The sequence below is a fragment of the Lactuca serriola genome, chromosome 5 (assembly GCF_051521515.1).
Source record: "Lactuca serriola cultivar US96UC23 chromosome 5, Lser_US96UC23_V15, whole genome shotgun sequence".
Taxonomy (NCBI): Eukaryota; Viridiplantae; Streptophyta; class Magnoliopsida; order Asterales; family Asteraceae; genus Lactuca; species Lactuca serriola.
In genome coordinates, this window is record NC_136412.1 from 245,911,905 (window position 1) to 245,939,277 (window position 27,373).

At 41.6% G+C, this 27,373-nt stretch overlaps 1 non-coding gene across 1 annotated transcript; it reads left to right on the forward strand.

Moving 5' to 3' along the window:
* The first annotated feature begins 14,332 nt into the window (after positions 1-14,332).
* Positions 14,333-14,439, forward strand: LOC145056063 (small nucleolar RNA R71). The gene has a single exon (XR_013685601.1). It is a non-coding gene; the product is annotated as a small nucleolar RNA R71 (small nucleolar RNA).
* Positions 14,440-27,373: the final 12,934 nt, after the last annotated feature.

Below are 27,373 nucleotides of genomic sequence, written 5' to 3' on the forward strand. Positions count from 1 at the left end.
ATAGAAATACTTTTAGACCCTTCCAAAACTCTATGATTTCTTTGACTCTTCCCTTATCTCTTTATTGTCTTATGAAATTAACCCCACACTTACTGAATATTATGGGTCTCGAAACTTGATTCTAAACGACACGGCTTAGCTTGACCGCTCCTATCTCTAATGTCTCATCATCCCGCTCACAATAACTCACTAAATCTGTAACAAAATAAGTAGTAGTGGAAAGAAGAAAACAACCATCCAATATTTGGTTACAAGTTCAAAACAAACTTAAAAACCAAATAAAAACTAAAAGATAAAACTAATAATCATCCTCGTCTCGCTCCACTCCTTCCAGCTTCGTCCCCTTGTCTTGTCCATAAGTCCTCCCAAGTCAGGATGTAAGGGTAATGAGGTGGCATTGTTAGAGGTCGGTCTACATTAAGATGCGTAAATAAGACATCAAACTCTTGGTTGTGGTAATTGACACCGCCATAGAGATTGTCCAAATAAGTACCCACCCGACTTTGAGATAGGTCGGTTGGCACCACACCCTTAAATGGTTGAGCGGGTTGTTGTGGTTGGACCCTTTTTCCGCGGGCTTGAACATTGCGCCTTCCCTTTTGTCTAGGTTGTTCCACTTGTTCATGTAACGACCATAAAAATTCAACCAATTTTAACTTTTCAAAAACAACCCATTTTCTAAATATTATTACAAAAAGGTTTTCAATACAATTATTATCAGAGTCTTCCCAGAATCACATCATAAAACATAATCATGAGGAGCGGTACGATCACGCCTTTGCCTTGCCACGGTCTCCTAAAGAACCTGAAAAACATTAAACCACAACTGTAAGCCCGAAAGCTTAGTGAGATACCCCCAAAATACCAACCACATATACCATACATGCATAACATGCCATATCATATCTGATCACAGAACAGCCATGCACTTCGGGTCTACTGTGTGACTGGTCCGCCGCACCGGACAACAGTCCACCTGGTCCACCCTCCATGTCTAGCCATATACAACGAGTCTGCAATGTGATTGGTCCGCCCGCTCCGGGCCTTCAATCCACTTGGTCCACTCTCAGAGTCTAAAGTATGACTGGTCCGCCCGCACCGGGCCTTCAGTCGACCTGGTCCATTCTCCGAGCCTCGGCACGTCTGGTCCGCCCTCTTGGGGCCTACAGCCTATCCGGACCGCTCGCTGGGCCTTTGGGACAACCGGTCCGCCCTGGATATCTTGGCCTACAGCACAAAGCAGGACCCGCCTCAACCCAACCCCAGTCCAACAACCATGTGCACATAAACATACAATCATATAACAATTCACAGTCAACAAGCCGATCTAACAGATCACATAACATATCATCATCCTAACCAGGATACCGACCTAACCGGTCACTAGAATAGCATCACCCTACATAACAGGATACCGACCTTAACCAGGTCTCTAACATATACCATCCTAACTACCAAGATGCAAACATATCAAAGCCATATCATACAACAAATACCCGGATCTCAATCCGATAAAGAGCCGGCCTTGGTGCCTTAGACCCTGTTGATATAGTGAGGATAACTCACCTTGCCACTGCCGAAACTCTGAACTAAAGAAGCAGATTCTCGAATCACCGACTCACCGAAAATTCCAAACTAGCCAACATAGCAAAATAATCATTAGGCTAAGCACAACACCCTTCCAAGGGTAAATTGACCAATTTACCCTTAACTCAATCCGGCCCAACACTGGATAAGCTCTCAAGCCCACTGATGGCCCAAAGACCAAAAGTCCAAAGCAAAGCCCACTATTGGCCCAATTTACTAAATTGGGCCCACCTCACCAAATGGGCCTAGACCCATGGTCCATAACAACTAATGGGTCCACAATACTCCATCTATAATGTCCAGTCACGGCCCAAAATCCAGCAGCCCAATAACAGCCCAATCCCTAAGGCCCAAAACGAAAAACCCAACAGAGGGAGTACGTTGGGCGTACCCTCCTTGGTACGCGGGGCGTACACGCTGATTCGCAATTGGGGATCGGGGCATTGACCCGCTATGCGTGGCGTACTCCTCTGTTACGCGGGGCATAACTTCGCTGCTCATTAACTCCACATAACTTCTTAATGGCTTAAGCTCTTAAGCCCAAACTTCAGATCCTTAGGCCAAATATGCCTAAGGTTCATAAAGTCTCAAACTTTATCACTTGGGACGTCCATAAAGCTCTTAATCCAAGGTATTAATCCATTAAGACCTACTTATCTCACCCATGGAACAACCACAACCCTTGGGACCTCATTTTTCTCACTCAAGACCTCTCCAAAGGTCTGAAAGGACAGATAAACACGACCAACTCAAAACATGCATCAAGATGAGGACTTTTGGGACAAGAATGATGTCAAAACTTCACAACACTTAGATCTATGCAATATAAATGACAAGCAAGAAGCTTTATACCTCAGATAGGCTCCAAAGGATGATATCTTTCCAGATCTATAAGCTCCAGCCACTCAACTCCTTCTTTGACAACTTCCTCTTTCTTCTTTTAGCCTCTCCTTTGCCAAAATAAGCTTTCTAAGGCCAAACACACCCAACAATGGAGGTGGAACGGCTATCAAGGGTTTATGAGGTTAAGAGAGAGCTTATGGAGGCTAGGGTATGAACCAACATGTTCCTTATATAGTGGCTGACCCTAATTTTAGGGTTTTAGAACTCTGAGAGTACGCTGGGCGTACCTCTAGTACGCTGGGCGTACTCAACCTTGCACTCGCGTCCAATTACGCACTTACGCTGGGCGTACTCGGCGTGTCCCAAATTTTCATATTTGGCCTTCTTTTCCCACTTTCCCATAAAAGGACCAAAATACTCATCCTCTTAAATCCTGGGGACTCATAAATAAGTACTTTTAGGAACGGGGCGTTACAGTTCACCAACGGGTATCCCAAGATATTTCGGGGGTATAACAAATCACCCACCCGTGTTCACCACCACTCGCATAACACTCAAGACTTGGACCGTCAAATCATTTTCCTTGAAGCGTGTAAGGTTCCTAACAAAATTACTACTCAAAATACCATAAGACCGGGCGAACCGGGTGACCAAATGGCCACCCATAATGGGACTACCGGGCCAAGAACTAGCAGCTTTCTTTCCCACAAATTGTGCAAGTACATAAGGAAGGTCACAGAAAACTCCGGGTGTACTGATGCTCCAAAGATAAAATAAATTTTGAATACGCACCTTATCCCCATGATGTTTATGGTTGATTGAGAAAGTAACCAGACGACATAAAAACCAGCAAATGGGAGACCGGATTTGGCCTTCACAAGCATCACGAGAATTCTACTCATGATTTGAAATACTCCTCAAAAACTGGGCATCTATAACTCCTGAGGTGAAGTCCTGAACACGACCTTGTAAGAATAATACAAAATGAGGGGATTGCATACCTTCTTCGATATAAAGCCCCCATTCACCATGCAAACTCACGAAGACTGAAATCTCGGTATACACCTCCCAAATAGAACGCAAGAGCCCGGTTGTAGTTTGGATCGGTAGTTTTGTCTTCAAAGTGCACGGTAGCAAAGAATTCGACCAATAACTCCCGATAAATGGGTTCTTGAATAGAGAAAAGATTCCTCCATCCATTGCATGTAAATGAAAACCCGTCTCCAACAAATAACATAGACTAGTGTCTTTCCATTTTTGCAACCATTCTGTCCCCACGTAGCCATGCCCAATCTACTATTGGAGCAATTGCAAACTCTTGGTTGTACAACCACCCTAATTTGTTCATATAATAGTTGTGCATTGCTTGTGAAATGTTCTATGGGAAGCGGTAAAGTGGATGAGTGTTTGACATGTTGTGTGAATGTGATATTGCTCCTATGGAACTACTCGATAAGGCCCCATTATTCCTGAAAAATAATGAATTACAAACAAAACAAGCAAACCACCAAGGAATTAAATAATAAAGCAAAACAGAGGGTTGTTCATCTAGATTCCATGTCGTGGGGTTGAAGTCAACGTCGTGGAGTTGGTTCGTGATGTGATTCTGATCGGTCCATGTAGGGTCCAAACGAACTAAACTTTTCACATGGGGTTTTCTTATCTGTCATTCTAAGGTTCTATATCACACATGCAATCAAAATTTATCAACCACTTGACTCAATTTGGACATTTCAACTCCATGAACAACCCTAGACTCTAAATTTATATAATGGGAAGAAATTAATAAGAACATGGAATGGAGAACTTACCAAAGGTAGATATGAGACACTAAATAAATAAATTATGGAAGAAAAGTGCAAAGTGCAAACATATGGGGTGGGGATGCTACCCTTGTTCATTCGTGTGTATGAGTGGTATAAGTTATGGTCAAAGGATGAGGTAATATACAATGCCCCCCTCCCCCGGTGACTTTTTGAAGTTCAGGTCGTTGATTAGAATTCATGTCGTGAAGTTGATAACTGGGCTAGTAATTGTCGGGTAAAATTAAATGACCACGAGGTGGGCTGTGAACCCACGACATGTTATCATGTTCAATTTCAAAACGTTCGTTTTTTTTTCTTAAAACTTCAATTTATTCTGTAGAAAAATTAACCACCCGATACTTAGGAACCCCACACTTGATTTTTGTTGTGTTCTAAAAAGATAAGATGACTTGGATGATTATTAATCCTAAAAATTCAACTATACTGCAGAAACTAAAAATGCAAAAACAAAAAGAAAAAATTGCAAACCAAGATCTGGTTGCCTCCCGAGAAGCGCTTCTTTTTGTTAGAGTCATGATTCAGACTCCGTGCTGGCTCACATTGAATTTTCAGGATTTTCCATCACCAATTGCACATTTTCATCCTTCCATCATTTCGTGTAAGCTTGCACCCTTCTAAGATAAGCCTTTTTAGAATTTTTGTTTTTACCCTTAGCTTTACCCACTTCAAGCTTCCTTTTTACCCCTTTATTCAACATAAATTGAGGTTTTGCTCCGTCTTCACTTTTTAGCTCCATAAATTCAACCTTCCTATCCAAAGTTAGTTGTTTTACTTCTAAAGTACCCTCTGCCTCATCACTCGATACTAAGTCTTCTTCACTCTCCATAATCACCCAAGATATTGGAGTTTTGTAAGTAAATACATCAAAAACAATTGGAATGGATGCTCTTGGCTTCGTAAGTTTGACTTGTTGAATTGGCTGAATTTCTTCTTCCATTAATTTTTCCAATTCTTCAAGTTCTTTTTCTTCATCTACATTGAAAACTTCACCTTGATCATTATTATTCTGAAATCTATACGCCTCTCCAAAGGTAACTTATTCATCTCCAACTCACAATGTAAGTTTGGACTCACGAATATGTACCAAAGCTCTAGCAGTATTGAGTAAAGGGCGACCAAGAATTACTGGGACATTGGTATCTTCTTTCATATCAAAGACGACAAAATCAATTGGGAAAAAAAACTTCCCAATTTTCACCAATATATCCTCCACTATTCCTCGAGGACGACTCACTGAACAATTAGCCATATGAATTGTCATTCTAGTAGCCTTCAAATCCGAAAGATTTAGCTTATGATAGAACGAGTAAGGCATTAGATTTATGCTTGCCCCATAATTGGCTAAAGCATAAGTCTTCATGTTATTTCCAAATTCACACAGAAGATTGAGGCGTCCAGGATCTCCCAATTTCTTTGGTAATTCGCCCATTATTACTTTAGAACTCTACTCACTAAGTATATATATGTATATATACCTCCACGAGTTCAGAGGGTCAGTATTATACTAGAACAGAACAACAGTATTAAGATTGTTGAACAACACAATTAAGCTTAGAGACATATAGTCACATCTGGATGGATGTAGCCTGATCAACTACATTTTTCTAGGAGTGACTAGCATGTGCCTAAGAACGATTGTGGTGTTGCAACAAGTCTAAAAACTTACCAGCACTACCACAAGAACGATTAGAACAAGAATACTATAGGAGTATTATGCATTCTACTAACTACATATGTGATAACTAAAAGGGTCGTTACTGGTAGGGCAATAGTTGCTAAGGGGATACACCACAATTACGTGTGACTAGGGCGCTATAGACTTAGAATCTGTGATCTTTGCTTCATTTCTTGTTCTTGTTTGATTGGGGATCTGAAGTTAGGGTCGCTTATTCGAAGGACTATCTTGCTCCGGTTACATGTAATTGGTATGCACTATGCAAGTATTGGGTCGACTAATAACGACCATCTCATAAGTATCCTAGATTAGTACGTCTATTAACTATTATTTCCCCTTTCTCGCGTAGATAACATGGCTGGTTTTCACCTTCCTGGTGATCCGTACTTCCCAAACCACGACAATGGAGGATGGCTTGACGAAGAGCCAGATGATGATCACCCGATCCCTTTGGATGATCACCGTGCAGAGGGCTTTTCGGATAGCTCCAAATCAGAACCAGAAGTCAACAACATGCCCCCAGTAGCTCCAAACTCTAACCCCCGTCCAACATTTCAGGGTCCCACTCCCATGTGGGTGACAACCCTAAACCAATGGAGCGATGAGCAGGGTCAGTCTTTACCTTTCGACGGGGATCGAAGCTTCTACAACATAAGCGAGGGAGGTTCAGCGGACCGAGACTTGCCCATCATGGTTTGTAGGATCGCCAGAAACATCGAGCAAGGTCAAGCAGCCAGTGGCCGAGTTGTGGAAGTGGATGCCAACTCTAACCTCAACATTGTTCGCATTCGCCAACTGGAAGAAGCCATGGATAGGACGAGGAGGACCAATGAGGCTCTGCAGCAACAGCTAGCTGCATCCCGAGCCGAAGTTAGGGAACTTCGAGCGCGCCAACGGGCTCATGAGCGACATCTTTTAGAAGTTGTACGCCAACTGACCGACTTGAGGATTCACCCAAGGGGTACCCATCGACAGTAGAATATGTCAACTCATCCCTCTTTTGTTTAAAGGACTAGCCTCTCCTTTTATATTTTCAATAGGACACTTGTCTGTAAACATTTCCTAACTCTGAAAGTACCCTAACTGAACTCCTAGGCTGCCAACGTTTTCCCTTATGATTTGATGTAAGACCTACTCTTAGGTTATTTTTCCTAAACTCATTTTACATCATGAATACCAGTAATATTGGCAGTTAACTATAATGTTGCTATGACTCTCTCTCTCTCTGATTATTGGTCTATGTTGATTTAATCCATAAAACCCTCTTATCATACTTGCAATAGACTCTTACTATTGTCAACATCTCTATGAACTTTCAGTAAAAGATGCCTCCTCGCAAGCGCCCGAACAGAGGCAGACCTGCAACTCAAACCCCACCTCCACCACCTCCTCCTCCGCAGTTCAATCCAGTGTTGTTTCAAACAGATGTAACTGCAGCAGTGACTGCAGCTCTGGCCCAAATAAATTCTGGTGACGCAAGTGGTGCTGGAATGGGCAGAAATTCTAGACATGGTGAAGTTCACCAGCGGACGCAGGGATGTACTTATAAAGATTTAATGAACTGTAAACCAACATTATTCAATGGGACCGGAGGAATCCTTGCTCTGTCCCAATGGATTGAAAGAGCCGAAGCCATTTTCAAAATGTGCTCATGCCCCGAAGAAAGCAAAATCAAGTTCGCGGCTGCCACCTTCACTGAAAGGGCCCTGACATGGTGGAATGGTCATGTCAATTCACTCTCCTTGGTAACAGCCAATGCCATGGGCTGGGACACGCTGAAGGACCTCCTGAGAAAGGAGTATTGCCCTAGGGGTGAAATCCAAAAACTTGAGGAAGAACTCTGGAACCTCAAGATGAAGGGGACAGATATAGTGGCTTATATGGCCAGGTTCTGCGACCTGGTAGCTATGTGCCCTAACATGATCCCATCTGAGAGCAAGACAATCAAACGATACATCTGGGTTTTGGTGCCCCCGTATCAAGGAAACGTTCTATCTTCACATCCTGTAACCTTTGACAACGCCAAGGAGTTGGCCCACAGGTTGATTGATCATGAAACTCCCTCCACCCTATCAACAACCACAACGGTTGCCACCGCACCAACCACGTCACCCGACAACAAGAGGAAACGGTGGGACCGGAAGAAGGGCAAGTCAGCTCAATCATCCTCCAAAAACCAACAGACGGTGGCTGTCCATGCTGCCACTACTCCTGCTGCCCCTGTACCAGCCCAAAAATATGCTGGAAACCTACCTAAGTGCAACAAGTGCTCTTTCCATCATCACGGCCGCTGTCGTGAAATGCACTGCACTAACTGCAACCGGAAGGGTCATACCATTCGGTTTTGCAAGTCTCAACCCAAACCCATCAGTCAAGTTCCCAGCACTGCAGTGAGCCAAGCCTGCTATGGTTGTGGAGAGGTTGGACACTTCAAAAGAAACTGCCCGAAAGCTGGGAACGCCGGAGGAACAGGAAGACTACTTGCTATCGGTCACAATGAAGCGGTAGCAGACCCCACAGTAGTCACGGGTACGTTCCTTCTCAAAAACTTTTATGCTTGTGTGTTATTCGATAGTGGTGCAGAAAGAAGCTTCATAAACCAAAACTTTAAACACTTACTTAAGCAATCCTCTCAACCACTAAAAGAAACATTCATCATAGAAATGGCTAACGGAAAGACAAAAAGCTCTAATGAAATCTACATAGGTTGTACCCTCACGCTAGATAATCACTCATTTCCAATCGACCTCATACCAGTATCAATCAAGAGTTTCGACGTCATCATAGGCATGGATTGGTTGAGTCTCCATCGCGCCGACATCCTGTGCGACAAAGCCATCCGTCTAAATCTGCTAAATAATGAAACCCTGATAATCTACAGAGACAAACCCAGTACGAGTCTTCGTATCATTTCCAGTATTCAAGCCCAAAAGTACTTGCGCAAGGAATACCGTGCGTTCCTTGCACACGTTGTTGAGACGAGCAAGAAAACAAAAGATCTAAAGGACTTCCCCGTAGTGTGCAACTTTCCTGACGTCTTCCCAGAGGAGTTACCAGGTTTACCTCCTCAACGCCAGGTCGAATTCAGGATCGACCGAATCCCGAGAGCTACCCCCGTAGCCAAATCGCCCTATCGTCTAGCGCCTACTGAAATGCAAGAACTGTCAGGTCAACTTGACGAGTTGCTCAATAAGGGCTTTATAAGACCAAGCTTCTCACCCTGGGGAGCACCGGTCTTGTTCGTAAAGAAGAAGGACGGTTCATTTCGTATGTGCATCGATTACAGAGAACTCAACAAACTCACAATCAAAAATCGTTACCCTCTTCCGCATATCGACGATCTATTTGATCAACTACAAGAGGCGAGTTACTTTTCCAAGATTGATCATAGGTCTGAGTATCATCAGTTGAGAGTACTCGAAGAGGATGTTCCGAAAACTGCCTTCCGAACTCGTTACGGACATTACGAGTTCGTAGTGATGCCATTCGGACTGACCAACGCGCCCGCAGTATTCATGGACTTAATGAATAGAGTGTGTCATCCTTACTTGGATCAGTTCGTCATTGTCTTCATTAATGACATACTGGTTTACTCTCGAAGTCAGGAAGATCATAGCGAACACCTGCGATGAGTACTAGAAACCCTACGATCGGAGAAGTTATACGCGAAGTTCTCTAAGTGCGAATTTTGGATCCGAAGAGTCGAATTCTTAGGACACATGGTTAGTGAGGAAGGAATCCACGTGGACCCATCCAAGATTAAAGCTATCAAGAACTGGTCAGCACCGAAGACGCTTATAGAAATTCGTTAATTTCTTGGCCTTGCTGGCTACTATCGCAGGTTCATTCAGAACTTCTCCCGGATCGCGAAACCTCTTACAACATTAACCTAGAAGGGCGTGGCCTTTGACTGGGGAAAGAAACAGGAGAAGGCATTCCACACCCTAAAATGAGCCCTATGCACCGCGCTGATACTATCCCTTCCCGAGGGGACAGATGATTTCGTAGTCTACTGCGATGCATCCAATCAGGGGCTCGGTTGTGTTTTGATGCAACGAGGTAAGGTCATCGCCTACGCTTCGAGACAGCTGAAGACACACGAGATTAACTACACCATGCACGACCTTGAGTTAGGAGAGGTCGTATTCGCTCTAAAGATCTGGAGACACTACCTGTACGGTACGAAGAGCATGATATACACCGATCACAAAAGTCTCCAACAAATACCGAACTAGAAGGAGATCAATATGAGACAACGACGGTGGGTCGAACTACTCAATGATTACGACTATGAGATTTGTTATCACCCGGGAAAAGCCAATGTAGTAGTAGACGCTCTAAGTAGAAAAGAGTATTATGGTCGAAGGGTCAAGTCGTTAACAATGACTACCATTCAAATCTATCCGCACAGATTAAGGAGGCTCAGCTCGAAGCTTTAAAGCCTGAGAATGTGGCAGGAGAATCCCTACGGGGAATGGATAAGAACTTGGAGGTCAAGAGTGATGGAGCCTATTATCTCATGGACCGAATCTGGACACCGCGTCACGGTGGTTTCAGAGACTTGGTCATGAAGGAGGCACACAACACACGATATTCCGTTCACCCAGGTTTGGATAAGATGTATCTGGACCTTAAAAAGTTATACTGGTGGCCTAACATGAAAGCAAAGATTGCTACCTTCATGAGTAAATGTCTTACTTGCATGAAGGTCAAGGTCGAATACCAGAAACCATTAGGTCTTCTTCAACAACCGGAGATATCGGAGTGGAAGTGGGAGCGGATCACTATGGATTTCATAACTAAGCTACCCAAGACAACGGGTGGACTGGAGACCATATGGGTCATTGTCGACAGATTGACCAAGTCCGCGCACTTCCTACCCATCAAAGAGACAGATAAGATGGAGAAACTCACAAGAACATACATTCAGGAAATTGTACGACTGCATGGTGTCCCTATATCTATAATCTCCGATAGAGATAGTAGGTTCACTTTGAGATTCTGGCAATCACTACAGAGTGCCTTAGGAACGAGGTTGGATATGAGTACAGCCTACCATCCACAGACCGACGGACAGAGTGAGAGGACTATCCAAACTCTGGAAGATATGCTACGAGCCTGTGTGATCGACTTTGGTAAGGCATGGGATACCCACTTACCCCTTGTAGAGTTTTCTTACAATAACAGTTATCATACGAGCATCAAGGCAGTCCCGTTCGAAGCCCTCTACGGTCGGAAGTGCAGATCCCCTCTGTGCTGGGCCGAGGTAGGTGACACTCAGTTAGCCAAATGACGAGTTCCAGACAGCGCTCTCACGGGTCCAGAGATCATTCGAGAAACGACCGAGAAGATTGTACAGATTCGCGAACGATTAAAAGCCGCTAGGGATCGACAGAAAAGCCACGCAGACAAACGAAGAAAACCTTTGGAATTCCAGGTAGGAGACCAAGTCCTTTTGAAAGTCTCACCCTGGAAGGGCACGATACGCTTTGGAAAGCGTGGAAAGCTGAACCCAAGGTACATAGGACCTTTCGAGATTCTCGCCAGAATAGGCCCCGTAGCTTACAAACTCAACCTACCCCACGAGCTCAGTAACATACATCCTACCTTCCACGTCTCAAACTTGAAAAGGTGCATGTCCGACGAGACTCTTGTAATCCCACTCGACAAGATTGAAATCAACGAGAGTCTCAACTTCGTGGAAGAACCTATGCAAATTATGGATCGAGAAGTCAAGCGAACGAAGCAAAGCCGCATTCCAATTGTAAAGGTTCGCTGGAATGCCAAGCGAGGACCGGAGTTCACTTGGGAGCGCGAGGATCAAATGAAACATAAATATCCTCATCTTTTTGCTTAGTTAATATGTAATAGCTGAGTTGCTTGAACTATAATTTCGGGACGAAATTCCCCTAACGGCGGGAGGATGTGACAACCCGACACTTTTACACTGAGCAATCGATCCATATATCTATAATTCACTTGAATTTAGCATATTTTAATAGTATATTGAGTTTGTGCTAGCGTTTTAGGCTTAATATATCATAGATATGGACCTTAGGAAGGATTAGGAAGGGTGTTGCATCACAAAATCCAGCCAAACACACCAAGAGAAGTGTGTGCGGCCAAGCCAGCCGCACACCCAGCAGCAAACCCCTCCAGCCTCACACTCAACCCTATATAAAGTGGAGGACCTCCTTCCATTCACTTTTGGTTGCATCCTTTCTCTCTCTATACTTTCTCTCTCTAGAAAACCACCCAAGAACACCTAGAAGGCCTCCAAAACGTGAAGAACACCATCATTTAGCTTGTCATAGAGGTAAAACACTTGAATCCAAGCCTCAAACTCATAATGTTCTTCATCCTATAAAGGAGTGCGGCTGCACACCTTCATCAGGTGGCCGCACACACTCATAATACCCTCCAAAGTGGGAGTAAGGCCACACAATCGACACATGAGACTCAAAAAAGGAGTGTACGGCCGCACCTCTGTGTACGGCTGCACACACAGCCTGTACGGCCGCACACTCTAGTGTGCAGCCTCACACACCATTTTGACCGCATTCCCCAGCCGCACAGTCACCTTTATGGCCATACACACACCCTAATATCCATATTTGGCCTTAAACTGGCATAGATCATTAGGTATAGAACATGGGACACTTAGTCTTAGTGATTCCAAGCTCTTAGGAGGGATTTCCCATCATGTTTAGTCATGAAACACCTTAGCCCTAACTTATATATGTGTCACCATATAATTAATAGGGTACTTGCGTTTAGAGCATCCGTTGACACTCGGCACTCATACGAATCACACACTCGAACCCTACATTAAACGGTGAGTTCATACCCCTTAATTGACCTTTCAAATGTTTTAAATGCTTTTATGGGGGGATACAAGTTGAATTCAATACATTACAGTATCAATCACCGGGTCAGTAAAGTTATTTCAAATGTTTATCAACCTCATTTTCACAAATCAATTGTCTTAAAACAATTTTTCAATATTTTCAAACCTTAAATTATTCTCAAATCATGTCTACACCAATATATTTATATAAGTAAGTATTGAAGGATTTAGAACTGATAATTGACCTTATTTCCTGTTCTTGTTTGATTGTGGACTTAGGGTGTTAGGTTATCTGTCCGACTATCGTTGAATACTTAGTTATATATTTTGTATATTTGTGTTAGACATAAAAGTTTTCACCCTAGTTCGATACTTCTACATATCGAAGACACTCAATCAAGTATTCAATTTAACTATAATAGGTATAGTTAAGGATTACCACTCATTCCTGATATTACTATGATACACACTATGATCAATACAATTACAAGACTATATGTACAATACACTATACAAAGAGAACACTATACACTATACTAAGGAAACACTACCCACTATAAGAAGAAACACTAAAAACTACATCAAGAGAACAGTACAAAGTATACTAAAAGAACACTATATACCATACGAAAGAAAATACTACAACAGAATGTGATGCACTATCTCTCTATACGACCTATCGTTATGTGATCGTCGAATAGCCATCATCTCCTGGAGGGAGAGCGACCACTACGTGTATAGATCTATACGGGACAGATATTTCCCCCATCCCAACTGTTAGCTATAGTCCGAGCCTCTTAGGCCCAGGGATGACAAAACACTACTACACTATTGGTGACCTGGAGGGTCAGCCACTATTCTACTATCACTCAGTATGGTTACACACGAGCTCACATTCAATTAAACACACATCCCGAGGTGTGCACACAATTAATACTATCTAGAGTTTGCATTCACTAATACACTTAACCGGCAGTGATACTGCCGGGGTGAAACTCTGTTATTTCTCTATAATGAACGAGTTTAAAAATGTATTTTCCATTTCTGATACTTCCATAAGAAAACTACTACATTTTCAAAGAAACGAATTTACAAATAACTAAGTCTTGGTAAAAGACTACTTTTTGCTGGAAAATATGGGATTTTCTAGGGATCAAACCATCTTCAGACCTTGTTAATAAATGTCATACTATGCGATTTGCATACACTTTTATACAAACAATGACACTAAATACTTATGAACTCACCAACTGTATGCTGATACTCGTTTCCAAAATAACTTGTATTCCCAGGTCAGAAATAAGCAGGTGCTGGTGCAGCTTTTGGAAGATGGAGCACATATAAGACTCATCTTTTATTTTGTTTATACTATTCGTTTATACATAAATGTCCAGAACACACTTGTATTATAATTATTATATTAATGCTATGGATGTGGTTGCTTGTTTTACTATTATGCATTGTTATGATACTGAACATGACGTCCTCCACCCCAGAACGTATTCCTCCGTTTTCGGTTTTGGGGTGTGACATTATACTTCTTGCTGCTCATTCAAATCATTTTAGGGACAATTTCTTATCAAGCCTTTGTATCTCTCCCATGCATCGTATTGTGACTCACCCGATTGTTGCTAAAAGTTTGTTATGACTTTCTTGAGTTTAGCAAGTTTAGAAGGTGGGCAAAAATGTTGTAGGAATTGTTCACGCATTTGCGCCCAAGTAGTAATTGCACCGGGTGGTAGTGCCTTCAACCAATCTTTAGCACCTCCCTTGAAAGTAAAGGGAAGCATTCTCAAAAGCACTGTCTCTCTTGGAATATTCGGGATGTTGAAGTAATCATTTATGTCATTGACTTCATAATGGTGCTTGTATGCATCCTTATGATCTTTCCTGGAAAACGGGACTTCCTTAAGTGCGGAAAGAATATGTCCCTTCAGCTCAAATGTTGCGGTGGCAGGAATTGCAGGTTGCACGAGACCGAGACCGGTGTCCTCTCAGATTCTTTTCTTATATCCCTCCATGGACATGTTGGCAATGTTCACCATCTCGTCTTTTAGATCTTCTTCGGGTTCGCTTTCTTCTTTATCGGTTTCTGATTCGGAATCAAATTCGTGAAGATTAGGATTTTGCGCAAAGCTTTCTAACTTGCTTTCATTCTTTGAGGAATTGCTTGATTCACCCATGTTCTTCCCCTTCTTCTTTCCAAAAATTGACTTAAGACCTTTGAAAGGTGACTTCTTTGGTGGGTTGGTTTATCCTACATTTTTATCCCTTTTTTAATGAAGGACTGACTCCGTATCTTCAAGCGGTGGTATCAAAGGTGTGTTAGATCCTCGGGTTATGTACTACTGCAACAAAAACAAAAATAAAAATGTAAAATTGACCTAAAACTACTTAAAAAATCCTACTGAATGCTCACCACGTCGTGGCTAATAATCCCACGTCGTGATGTCGTAGAAATCCTAAACAAAAACGAAAAACAAAAATAAACGTAAATGACAGGGCTCACGTCGTGAGTTTAGTTCTAAAAATAACTAATGCTCAAAATTAACTTTTTGCAGTTTTTACCCCACAAAAAGGATTTATTAACCTACAGCAAATAAAATTTAAACTAAATAGTCGTTCCCCGACAACGGCGCCAAAAACTTGTTGTCGAAATATTACTACACCTAATTTTACCTACTATCTAACTAGCTATTCGACTAAAGGCAGTGGACCTTTTCGCAAATAGTGTAGCACAAACAGTCAGGTATTGAACTCAGAGAATGGATTTAATTAATTAACCTAATTACAACTAAATTAACCTAAAAATCTAAGCAAAAGTTTAAGTGGGTTTTATCTGATTTTGCAAGTTCAAACAAACTTAATTACTCAACTATCAAATTCAATCAATTACTAAAAACACTTCTGTTTAGTTTGAATCCACTTCTCCTCAATGGTTAGCTACTTATTATGGATAATTCACGTTGGTTACCAATTAATATATTATTAGTACTTTAACTCTAAATATACTAATGCTTAACCAATTCATGTAGAACTATGCATGGTCACACATAATTTAACACATAATCAATTATGAATTAAGAATGCAGCTATGAAAGATTGATTAAACAAACACGATTATTGTCACAATATATGTTATCCAGGATAGCCAAATTTAATAACTTAAATTACTTATCAAAGATTGGTTCAATCCTAGCTCTTGTAATCTAATGGTCACTAAATTACCAGGTGCCTGTAGAAGAATTGTATTCAAGATATCGATTGTGAATAAGATCAATCAATGTAAAGAGCTCAGAAAGTAAATAAGACTTTGAAGTTTGTATTACTCTCAAATAAGCTTGATTACAAAAATAGACAACAATATTGGAAAACTCGTATGTCTAAATCTAAGCTCAGTCCCTATTTATAGGGAAATAGAGAGTACAAAAAATACTAACTCTAAATCCATTAAGCTTCGTACAAAAGTGACTTAGCAAATATGTTACATATGAAATTGACTAAACACTATTCGACTCTTTACAAGACTTTGACCCTTACAATATCCCCCTTTGTAAACGAGTCGAACTACTCAATTCGTGAGAATCTGAATAGCAAAGTGCATCATCCTTCATATCTCTGAGTACCAGGTTAAAACCTTCTTTAACTCCTTCTTGTCACCATCGTTGTTTTTCCTGCAGTTGTTCATATGAACTATAAAGTTCTTATATTACGACGTTGTATATCTTTCGATCTCAACAACTTGAAAGAGAAACCTCTTAGCCTTCCCTTTTGTGTCCTTCCAAGCAAAAACTAAACCAAATGGTTTCAAACATGTCTCTCCATCAGCATACTTCTTTAACTCAGCTTGTGGCTTCGAAGGTTCCATAGCTACAGTTACTTTCCTATCCAAACTCAAAGCCAACAACTCTTCCTCCGTCAGGGCCAGATAATCATAATAATTGTCAATAAAGATTTTAATGTGAGCAAGACCTAGTCTGAACACTTCTTTGTCTGTACTCTTGAGTTGAGATGTTTCCATTTCTTTTAAAATCAATGCAACTTGAATAAGATCATTCAAGTTCATTAAAGGGAAGTCTGCAATGCTGAAGTCAAATGATTTGTTGTTTGCACGAACAACATGATACCTAAAATTTTGTATCATGTCTTTGAACATGACATCCTTCTTAATAGCAATAACTTTCTTGATCTTGACCAGGGACCACACTTCATCTTGATCTTTTCCAAGTACAGCATGAAAATGAATTTTCATGTGTGTATAATCATCTGGGTTCTTGAATTTCTCACTAACTTTGTATTGTTCAGTGATAAACATCATTTCGTTTATCGGAAAGTCCAACTGACTGAAATCAGTGTTAGAAATCGAATAGCTCTCTCTCGGCTTCTTCTAGAAAGCATACATGTGATTAAATGCAACTCTTGACTCAATTGATTCATATGAATATAGCTTCTTGGGATCACCTTTGTCTATACCAGGTGGATCATTCTCCCTCAGCCTCAATACACTTTGAATATGCCTTTGAATTTCTATCTCAGCTTCGACTTCTACTTTCTTTTCTTCTTTAGACTTTTCAATTAAAACACCTTTCCCTTTATCTTTCAAATCAGGATTCGGTTTTGAGGAACTTGAACTACCCCCTTCTGTAGCCGAACCAATCACAATCCCTTTCGGTTTTATAATCGGTTTTGTGGTTATTATAGTTGTTGAGATGCGGTCAGACTTCATTGGAATTGAAACAAGGATTTGTGTAGAAATCACATTTCCAACAACTTTCAAATCTTCAGTTGTCTTTTTCTCACCTTCTCCCTTTTTATTGACATTTGTTTCGTTTTTCACCTTCTTTTCTCCCCCTTGCACCCCTGTGACAACAAGTGGGGCATTTTGTGGCAACATTTGAGCAAACTTCGATATGGGAGCAACTGCCTTCTGAATGACTTGGTCAAGCATATGCAGCTTCTGAGTAAGGAACTCAGGAGTCAAAAAGGACTGTTGAGCAGGCTTTGCTACAATAGTTTTCAAGTCAGTAAGTAACTCGACTATCTTCGCAAACTAATCCTTGTCATCAGTTGCTTTAGATTCGAACTTCGGCACAGTATCTTGAAAAGTCTTGATAAAATTTGTAACTGCTCTAGTAATTATATCGACCTTCTCTTGAATTGAATTGTACTGAGAATGCATATTATTAGTCTCCTGAGAAATTTCCTTCTTCAACTCTTCCAGTTTCAAGTTGACATCGTCTCGAACATTTTTAACATCTTGTACGAAGAGAACATGACGTTCCTTCGCAACAGACTTCAATTCCTTCAAGGCTCCTTCAAAGTTCCCTCCTTGAGTCTTTATTCGAAGCTCATTATTCTGATCAGATGCATCTATCTTTAAAGAAGTCTTCGTTCAACAGCTTTTATCATAACATCTACTTCAATACCCAAAACCGAGTGTTTTGCTCCAGAATCAGCTTGGGACTGAAGAATAGAGTTTAACTTCCTGTTCAGGATTTTGAACTGCTTTCCTGACATTAACATATGATCAGGAATCTCCTCATCTTCCGAATCAAAATGCAATTCGTCGAAAGTTCCTCCAAAACCTCCTCCTTTTGTTTCATCATCGGAATGAGGTTTGATTGTGTCTATGGATTGGGATGGAAAAAGAGTACTGATAGGTTGTTGAAGGATAGATTCGAATAATGGAGATGAAGTTGAAGTAGATATGGATGGAATGGATGGTGGTAATGAAACAAACGAAGTTGAACTGATGGGTGGTAATGAAGAAGAAACAATAATAGGTTGTGAATTGTCAACACTCATTGTAACATTCGCCCCCATATCATATACATTAGCAAAGATGTTAGAACTAGGAACCTCCTCAATAAATGATTTGGTTATCACTATTTCGAGTGGAATTCTTGTTGCGGGTTCAACAGAGATAATAGGATCAATGGATGAAGTGATATGAACAGAAGCTACCATGGGAGAAGACAAAATTGGTGGTGTATCATGTACCACTTCGTTTTCGGATGAATCATCACGAAGTAGAATTTTTCATTTGCGCTGCTTCTTTGATATATGTTTGATGACATCATGAGCCCTTCGTGTTTTAGATGACGGAGAAGCAGGAGCACGGATCTCTCGAAAAATAACTCCTTTGCTACTAAGTTGAACTTTATGAACTGTCTGTGAGTCATCAGACAAATTTCATTTGTGAGATAACCTTCTTAATCTCTTCAAAACTCCTGACCTCGATGGCACCAACTCCTTAGAAGTCTTAACAACACCATTCTCTTCTGTCTGTTTCGTATCACTGTCAGGCTTGTTCTTTGGAGACTTGGATGATGGCTTTTTCGTACTTGTAACTAGTATCTCTGCTTCGTCATCCTTCGACTTCTTGGATTGTTTAGAAGTTCCAGCATAAACTGTTAACAAAACCCCTGTTTCCACATCTGGATGAATAGTCTTCAAATATTTCACAAGAACCTTGTGAGTAGGGTTCACCTTCTTTAGCATAGCATCAGGAATACGTGCTACACTAGGAAAAATATTGATATCATCTTTGACTATCTTTGGGAACTAATACTTCGTGAATTCAGTAGTATCCTCACCCTTAGGGACTTGAATTCCCTCTTTCCCATATACTTTCTCCAAGATTAAACTCTAGTATCTTGCACAATAAATTCCCTTAACCACACTTGTACTATCCAAAATTTCCGTGAACTCCTTCCACAACTGAGTGGCATAGTCCACACTCAAGTCGTAATAAATCCCCATCACTATTGCATATACTTCTAGTCTTCCCTTATCAAGACCCACACTTCTGCTTGTTAAAAATCGAAGGAAAATCTCAAACAAGAAATTCCATATACAGGGAAGCCCATACTTTTTGAAATCACTTGTCTTTTCGAGCGGTGGCTGGTGACCCATCTCGTTGAACATATGTATGATATGAGGGTTAGTAGGTTTCAAGAATGGTGGTGAATTGGGAATCTCCAAGAACTGTGAAAACATCTTCTTGGTGTGACGAATAGGTTTCTCATTCACCAAGTTGAATGTAATCACATATGTGTCTTTGTTGTATGCTGTAGTAGAAGCAGCCATGGACAACCAAGACATTGGAACTGTGAAGGAGTTGAACATCGCAGTAGCCAAAACTGATCTCTTCAAGACAACGATCAGCGTTTTGAGTTCTTTTGGATACAACAAAACACTGGATTCAACCTGATCGTTTGTGCTTTGAATCTTCATTATCGGTTGAGAAGCAATTTCTTCAGTGTTTGAGTTCTCAACAGCAGCCATGTCTGAATTCTTGAAAGCTTTTTGGAAAAATTATGGCTTTTTGTTCTTCTGTGAATTCTTGAACCTGTGATTACAAAAGGAAATGGATTTTCCTTTTATAATTAAGCCCAAAGTAATGTGAACCGTTTATCATTAATGAGTAGGCCACGTCATTCCTTGAAACTCGCACCAGTAGCCGTTAATACCATCACGTCTGATAAAGTGCCTTGAAACTAGGACCAAGTTGCCAAACGGTAACTTTAGACTATTCGTAGGTATAAAGTAGATAAGATCAAACCCTTCGGATTGGAGGCTAGGCTCTTTCGTTTTTGGGATTCAAAACAAAGTCATTTGCCAGTCTTGTGAAATCTTCAGCCTAACTTGGTATTACTTAGAACCTCAAGGATTTTGTGCGTGATGTGTGCCAAAGAACAAGATAAGAAGCAAATTAACATCAATTTGGATTCTATGATGTCTAAAATTTAGACACGAAAGTAGTTAAACCCCAGGAAAAGATTGCTTTGTTAATTATCAACAGAGATAACTAACAGCTTGTGTATTTTCCCATGAATTACAATCGAATACTTGTAGAGAAGTATCGAAGGGCTTCTTTTTCAAGGCTTCAAAGGTGGCTTACGAATTTCGTTACATATCAAACTAAGCATAAGGTGAGTAATTGTAATTGAAATTACTTGTTTGACCAGTGTATTCAATGACAAGCTGCTTTGGTAAATTATGTAAAAGTGACTAATAAAAAGAATTGATACTCTCACTGAAATCACATTTAAAGAAAAAAACATTAAGCTGCATTTTGTTGGGAAACTGTCACACCCCCAAACCAGAACGTCGGAAACGTTCGGGGGCGTAGGACGTCATATTCAGTATCATAACAGTTCATAGAAAGGAAAGTACACACCACCATACATATTAAGGTTTCCAAAATGTTTACATAATTGTATTCGTTACATGTTCAAAAGATAAATACATAAACACCTTTCAAAAGAAGTAATTAACGTCAACACGTTAATCCTCAAAAGTTGATTTCCAAACCTGCTTAGCGGTTCCCTGAGAATACAAGTTATTTCAAAGAAAAAGTGTCAACAATTAAGTTGGTGCGTTCATAAGTAGTGTTTTGAGAAAATATACGCCATTCGAAAGTTCATGTATGTTTTCCAGAAAACGCGGTATTTTCAAATGAAAAGAGTTATGATTCGTTGGGTTGAAAATGAATGTATTAGATCCAGAAAATCCCATATTTTCCCTAATAGTTGAGATATGATTTGTTGTGCTTTCCAAGAAAAACCCTTATTTTCTTATAAAAGTATGAAATGCATATGAATGTTCGTGTTATAAGAAAATCCCTTATTTTCCTATTAGTTGTTTGTTTTAGATGCAGGAAAAACTCTTATTTTCCTAACATAACTGGCAGTCTCTAAGACCGAAAATCGCAAGCAACCGACATGCTTAAAAGTTGTGGCATAGTTTTATATAATAAAGCTATACGAAGATCGCACTTGTTAGATGAAGAATAGTTTTAATAGCTACTCATTCATAAAAGCATAATACCATAATAATTGTATATCCGATGAGTTTTATAACCATACTAAACATAATATGCCTGTAGCGACGTTCTTCAGGCGTCGTAACGTTATGACAACTATCACCCCAAAAGACGGACTGTAGCTAACAGTCAGGGCGCGGGATCATGACTTCCCGTATAGATCTATACACATTTGACACGTTCTCCATACGGGAGACTCTGGTTATAGACAGGACTTGTAGCGATACCTTTTATCAAAAAGGCAGTGTTTGAAGATGTACACGTCTCATGGATTCTCAACTAAGTCTGTATTAAAGTAGTAGTTTTGTATGCAAAGTTTATCTTTTTTCACAATGTTTGACAAAGCATAAATCATAAGTTTTTAGAATGTATAAAACGGTTTAGCAACGAAGAATACTTTGGAATTTCTAAATACTTTGTATGAATCTAGTGTATGCGAAGTATGACAAGAGTTTTCACATAGTAGTACTAAATCACAAGTGATTCATTTGATAAAAACGAGTAAAGTGAAATTCTATGAAATACACAATAATAACCGTATGTTTACTTGTATTCCCCCCCTTAAAGAGTATAGAAAGCATTTAAAAATGTATTTAAAGAGTGTTTGTAGGGGTATGAACTCACTTGGAAGTTTGAAGATAGCGAGATGGAAAACCGGGCAGAGTTTCGTCTCGGGAAGCGGATTTTTCTCTGGATACTCGGGAATCTCGGGAGTAAAATCGACCTTCGGGACTTGAGCAAAAATGACCAGGGCTTCGGGTTTGAACGGGCACGGAAAACGAGGCAAACGCAAGAGAAGTGAGAAGAAATGAGCAATTTTTCCGGAGACCCTCGCATCCCTTTTATAGGGGGTCTGAGAAGCCTCGGTAAGCGGGGCGTACGCTCGTACGCAGCGCGTACGCGTACATCATGCATGAGCGAGTCCTCAACTGCCTCGGCTTCGGATGGGACGGCAGGTCGGATGGGACGGCGGGTCGGACGGGGTGACGGGTCGGTAGCTTCGCATAGGGGCGACGTGGACGGACCGAGACCAAAGCCTTCGGGTACGCGGGCGTACGAGGGTACGCAGCGCGTAACCCGGATGAGGACGCTGAATCCTCCTTCGGATATTACCGGATTTTGATATAAATTTATATATAATTTATTTAATAAACTTTAAAAAATCATATCTTCTTCATACGAACTCCGTTTTCGATGTTCTTTATATCCACGTGTAGGTGAGACTAAGATCTACAACTTTCGTTTAGATTCTGTTGGCAAATTATGAAATTATTTTTATTCTTTATTTATTAAAATGACGTGATTAAGGAATTTCTTTAAAAATTCATAACTTCTTTATCTGACGTCGGTTGTTGCCAGACTTTTTACCGCTGAAATACCATTGACGAGACCTTCGATTCTCGTTTAGGTCATTTCGGCCAAAAGTCGCTCGATCTCCGATTCGGGTTTTTAGCTGTCTGCTGCTAAGCCGAACTTGGAAAATTTTTAACTTCAATATACGAAGCCGGATTTGGGCGTTCTTTTTACGTACGATCATGGTTTAATGACATTTAAACATAGAGGGAATTTAAATAGAGCTTTTTGGACATTTTATTATCAAAGTTAATTTTATTAACTCAAAAGTGGTTACAATACTTGACTTTTTAGATCATTACAAAGAGTTGAAATATCGGGTTGTTACATCATCCCCTCGTTAGAGGGAATTTCGTCCCGAAATTTTAATATAAATAAAAGTCTTAGGGACTGAGGAAGAGGTGTGGATACTTCTGTTGCATTTGGTCTTCCCGTTCCCATGTGAACTCGGGTCCTCTCTTAGCATTCCATCGAACCTTTACTATTGGAATGCGACTCTGTTTAGTTCGTTTAACTTCCCTATCCATGATTTCGACGGGTTCTTCCACAAAGTTAAGATTTTCATTTAGCTCGATTTCATCGAGTGGAATTACAAGTGTTTCGTCGGACAATCACTTTTTCAGGTTCGATACGTGGAATATTGGATATACCTTGTTAAGCTCGATTGGAAGTTGGAGTTTGTAGGCCACTGGACCAACTCTCGAAATGATTCCGAAGGGTCCAATGTATCTTGGATTTAGCTTTCCACGCTTTCCAAAGCGTATCATGCCCTTCCAGGGTGAGACCTTTAGTAGTACACGGTCGCCAATCTGAAATTCCAAGGGTTTACGTCTCTTGTCGGCATAGCTCTTTTGCCTGTCCCTTGAGGACTTCAGTCGTTCTCGTATTTGCACGATCTTTTCAGTCGTTTCCCTAATGATCTCCGGACCAGTGAGGGTGCTATTAGGGACTAGGCCTTTTGCCAATTGCGTGTCGCCCACTTCCATCCAGCACAGAGGTGACCTGCACTTACGGCCGTAAAGGGCTTCGAATGGAGCGGTCTTGATATTAGTATGGTAACTATTGTTATAAGAGAACTCGACCAAAGGTAAGTGAACATCCCATGCCTTACCAAAGTCAATTACACATGCTCGCAACATGTCTTCTAAGGTTTGGATCGTCCTCTCACTTTGTCCGTCAGTTTGTGGGTGGTATGTTGTACTCATGTCCAACCTTGTTCCCATGGATTTTTGCAATGATTGCCAGAATTTGGAAGTGAACCTGCTGTCTCTATCTGAGATGATGGACATCGGTACTCCATGAAGTCGTACGATCTCCCGGATGTAGGTTCTTGATAGTTTTTCCATCCTATCAATTTCCTTGATCGGTAAGAAATGGGTTAACTTGGTTAATCTGTCGACGATTACCCAAATAGTATCTTGGCCACTCTGAGTTTTGGGCAGTTTGGTTACGAAGTCCATGGAAATCTGCTCTCATTTCCACTCAGGTATTCCAGGTTGTTGGAGTAGACCTGAGGGTTTCTGGTGTTCTATTTTTATTTTGGTGCAGGTTAAACACTTTCTCACATAAGTAGCAATCTTCGCTTTCATGTTTGGCCACCAGTAGGGTTGTTTGAGATCTAGATACATCTTGTCTGACCCTGGGTGTACGGAGTATGGGGTCCTGTGTGCCTCGCTCATAACTACCTCTCTGAACCCACCAAACTTGGGTGTCCAGATCCGGTTCATGAGGTAGCGTGCTCCGTCACTCTTGATTTCTAAGTTCTTGTCCATTCCCCTAAGGGCCTCACCTGTCACGTTTTCGGGTTTCAAGGCCTCTATTTGAGCTTCCTTGACTTGTGCTGACAGGTGCGAATGGATCGACATGGCTAATGACTTCACTCTTCGGCCAGAGTACTCCTTTCGACTAAGGGCATCGGCTACGATGTTTGCCTTTCCCGGATGATAGCGAATCTCACATTCGTAGTCGTTGAGCAATTCGACCCAACGTCGTTGTCTCATGTTTAACTCCTTCTGGTCGAAGATGTGTTGGAGACTCTTGTGGTCTGTAAAGACAGTGCACTTGGTACCGTAAAGGTAGTGCCTCCAGATTTTAAGAGCGAAGACCACCGCTCCAAGTTCTAAGTCATGAGTGGTGTAATTGACCTCATGCGTTTTCAGTTATCGTGAGGCATATGCAATAACCTTTCCCCTCTGCATTAGCACACAACCCATCCCTTGCTTCGAAGCGTCGCAATACACCACAAAATATTCGGTCCCTTCCGGAAGAGAAAGGATAGGTGCACTGCAGAGGGCTTGTTTCAAAGTCTGAAATGCAGCATCTTGCTTCTCTCCCCAGTTGTAGGTCACACCTTTCTGGGTTAAAGCGGTAAGAGGCTTTGCGATGCTGGAGAAATTCTGGATGAACCTTCGATAATATCCAGCAAGACCTAGAAACTGGCGAATTTCGGTTGGTGTGGTTGGCGCAGACCAGTTTTCGATAGCCTTGATCTTTGAGAGGTCCACGTGGATTCCTTCCTTGCTAACCACGTGACCGAGGAAGTCCACCTTTCTAATCCAAAATTCACATTTTGAGAATTTTGCATAAAGTCTCTCAGTTCGTAACGTCTCTAAGACTTGTCTCAGGTGTTGACTATGTTCCTCTTTATTCTTTGAATAGATGAGTATATCGTCTATGAATACTATCACAAATTTATCCAAGAATGGACGACATACCCGATTCATTAGATCCATGAATACGGCCGGGGCATTGGTTAGTCCGAACGGCATCACTACGAACTCATAATGCCCGTATCTCGTTTGGAAGGCCGTCTTGGGAACATCACTCTCTAGGACTCGCAGCTGGTGATATCCCGACCTTAGATCGATCTTGGAGAAATAGTTGGCTCCTTGGAGCTGATCGAATAAGTCGTCGATTCGGGGTAGGGGGTATCGGTTCTTGATGGTAAGTTTGTTGAGTTCTCGGTAGTCGATGCACATCCTGAACGATCCATCTTTCTTTTTCACGAACAACACGGGTGCTCCCCATGGCGAGAAGCTCGCTCTGATGAATCCTTTTCCAAGTAGTTCATTCAGTTGGCTAGATAGCTCCTGCATCTCTGCCGGGGCTAATCGATAGAGTGCTTTGGCTACTGGGGTAGCTCCGGGAACCAGATCGATTCTGAATTCGACTTGCCTTGCGGGTGGTATTCCTGGAAGGTCCTCGGGAAACACGTCGGGAAAATCGCATACGTCGGGCACCTCCTTAACGTCCTGGACTTCGCGTTTCACATCTACAACATGTGCTAAAAACGCGTGACACTCCTTGCCTAGGTACTTCTGAGCTTGGATACTGGAGATGATACTAAGAGTGGTACTAGGTTTGTCGCCCAAGACAAGGAAGGTTTCGCCGGTTGGCAGATTAAGGCGAACGGCCTTATCGTAACATAAAATGTCCGCACGATGTAAACTCAGCCAATCCATGCCAATGATGACATTAAAACTCTTAATCGAGACTGGCATGAGGTTGATTTGAAAGAGATTATCGTTTAGAGTTAGGATGCAGTTTAAATATATCTCCTTAGTGCCTTCGGTTTTCCCATTGGCCATTTCTACTATGAATGGTTCACTTAATGATTGTGGTATTGGTTTTAACATGCTTTTAAAGTCGTGACTCACAAAACTCCTTTCCGCTCCACTATCAAACAAAATGCATGCATACGAGTTATCGAGAAGAAACGTACCCGTAACAACAGTAGGGTCCGCAATGGCCTCATCTTGTCCCATTGCGAAAACTCGGCCCCGTCCGCCGGTATTCTTGTTGTTTGCCTTCGGGCAGTCCCTGCGGTAGTGCCCTGTGCCTCCGCACTCAAAGCAGGCGCGGCTTATTCCGGTATTAGCAGTGGGGGCGGATTGTTGGGTTGGCTCTTTGTAATAGCGGGTTGTATGACCCTTCTTATTGCACCTGGTGCATTGAAGGTCACGGCAGAGACCGTGGTGGTGGAAGTTGCACTGGTTACATTTCGGTAGTTTTCCATTGTATGAACTTGTGGGGGCAGAGTTGGTAGGTACAGTAATAGTGTGGGTCGCTACCACTTGTTGTTTCTTGGGGTTCTCCTGGAGGTTTTGTCCCCTCCTCTTGTTCCAAGGCTTACTCTGGCCCTGAGCCTCCCTAGGTGGATTTGCGGTTGCTGCAATGGTACTCTGTTTCACTCCGTGGTCGATGAGGCGTTGAGCCAGGCGTTTAGCGCTGTTGTAGGTGATAGGGTTGGAAGCTAGGACATGCCCTTGAATCTGGGGTGACAACTCCCAAATGTACCTTTCGGCCTTCTTTGATTCTGGGTTAACCATGGTAGGGCACAAAGAAGCGAGATCGTTGAACCTAGCTGTGTAGGCGACTAGATCAGATCCAACCATTTTCAAATTCCAGAGCTCCTG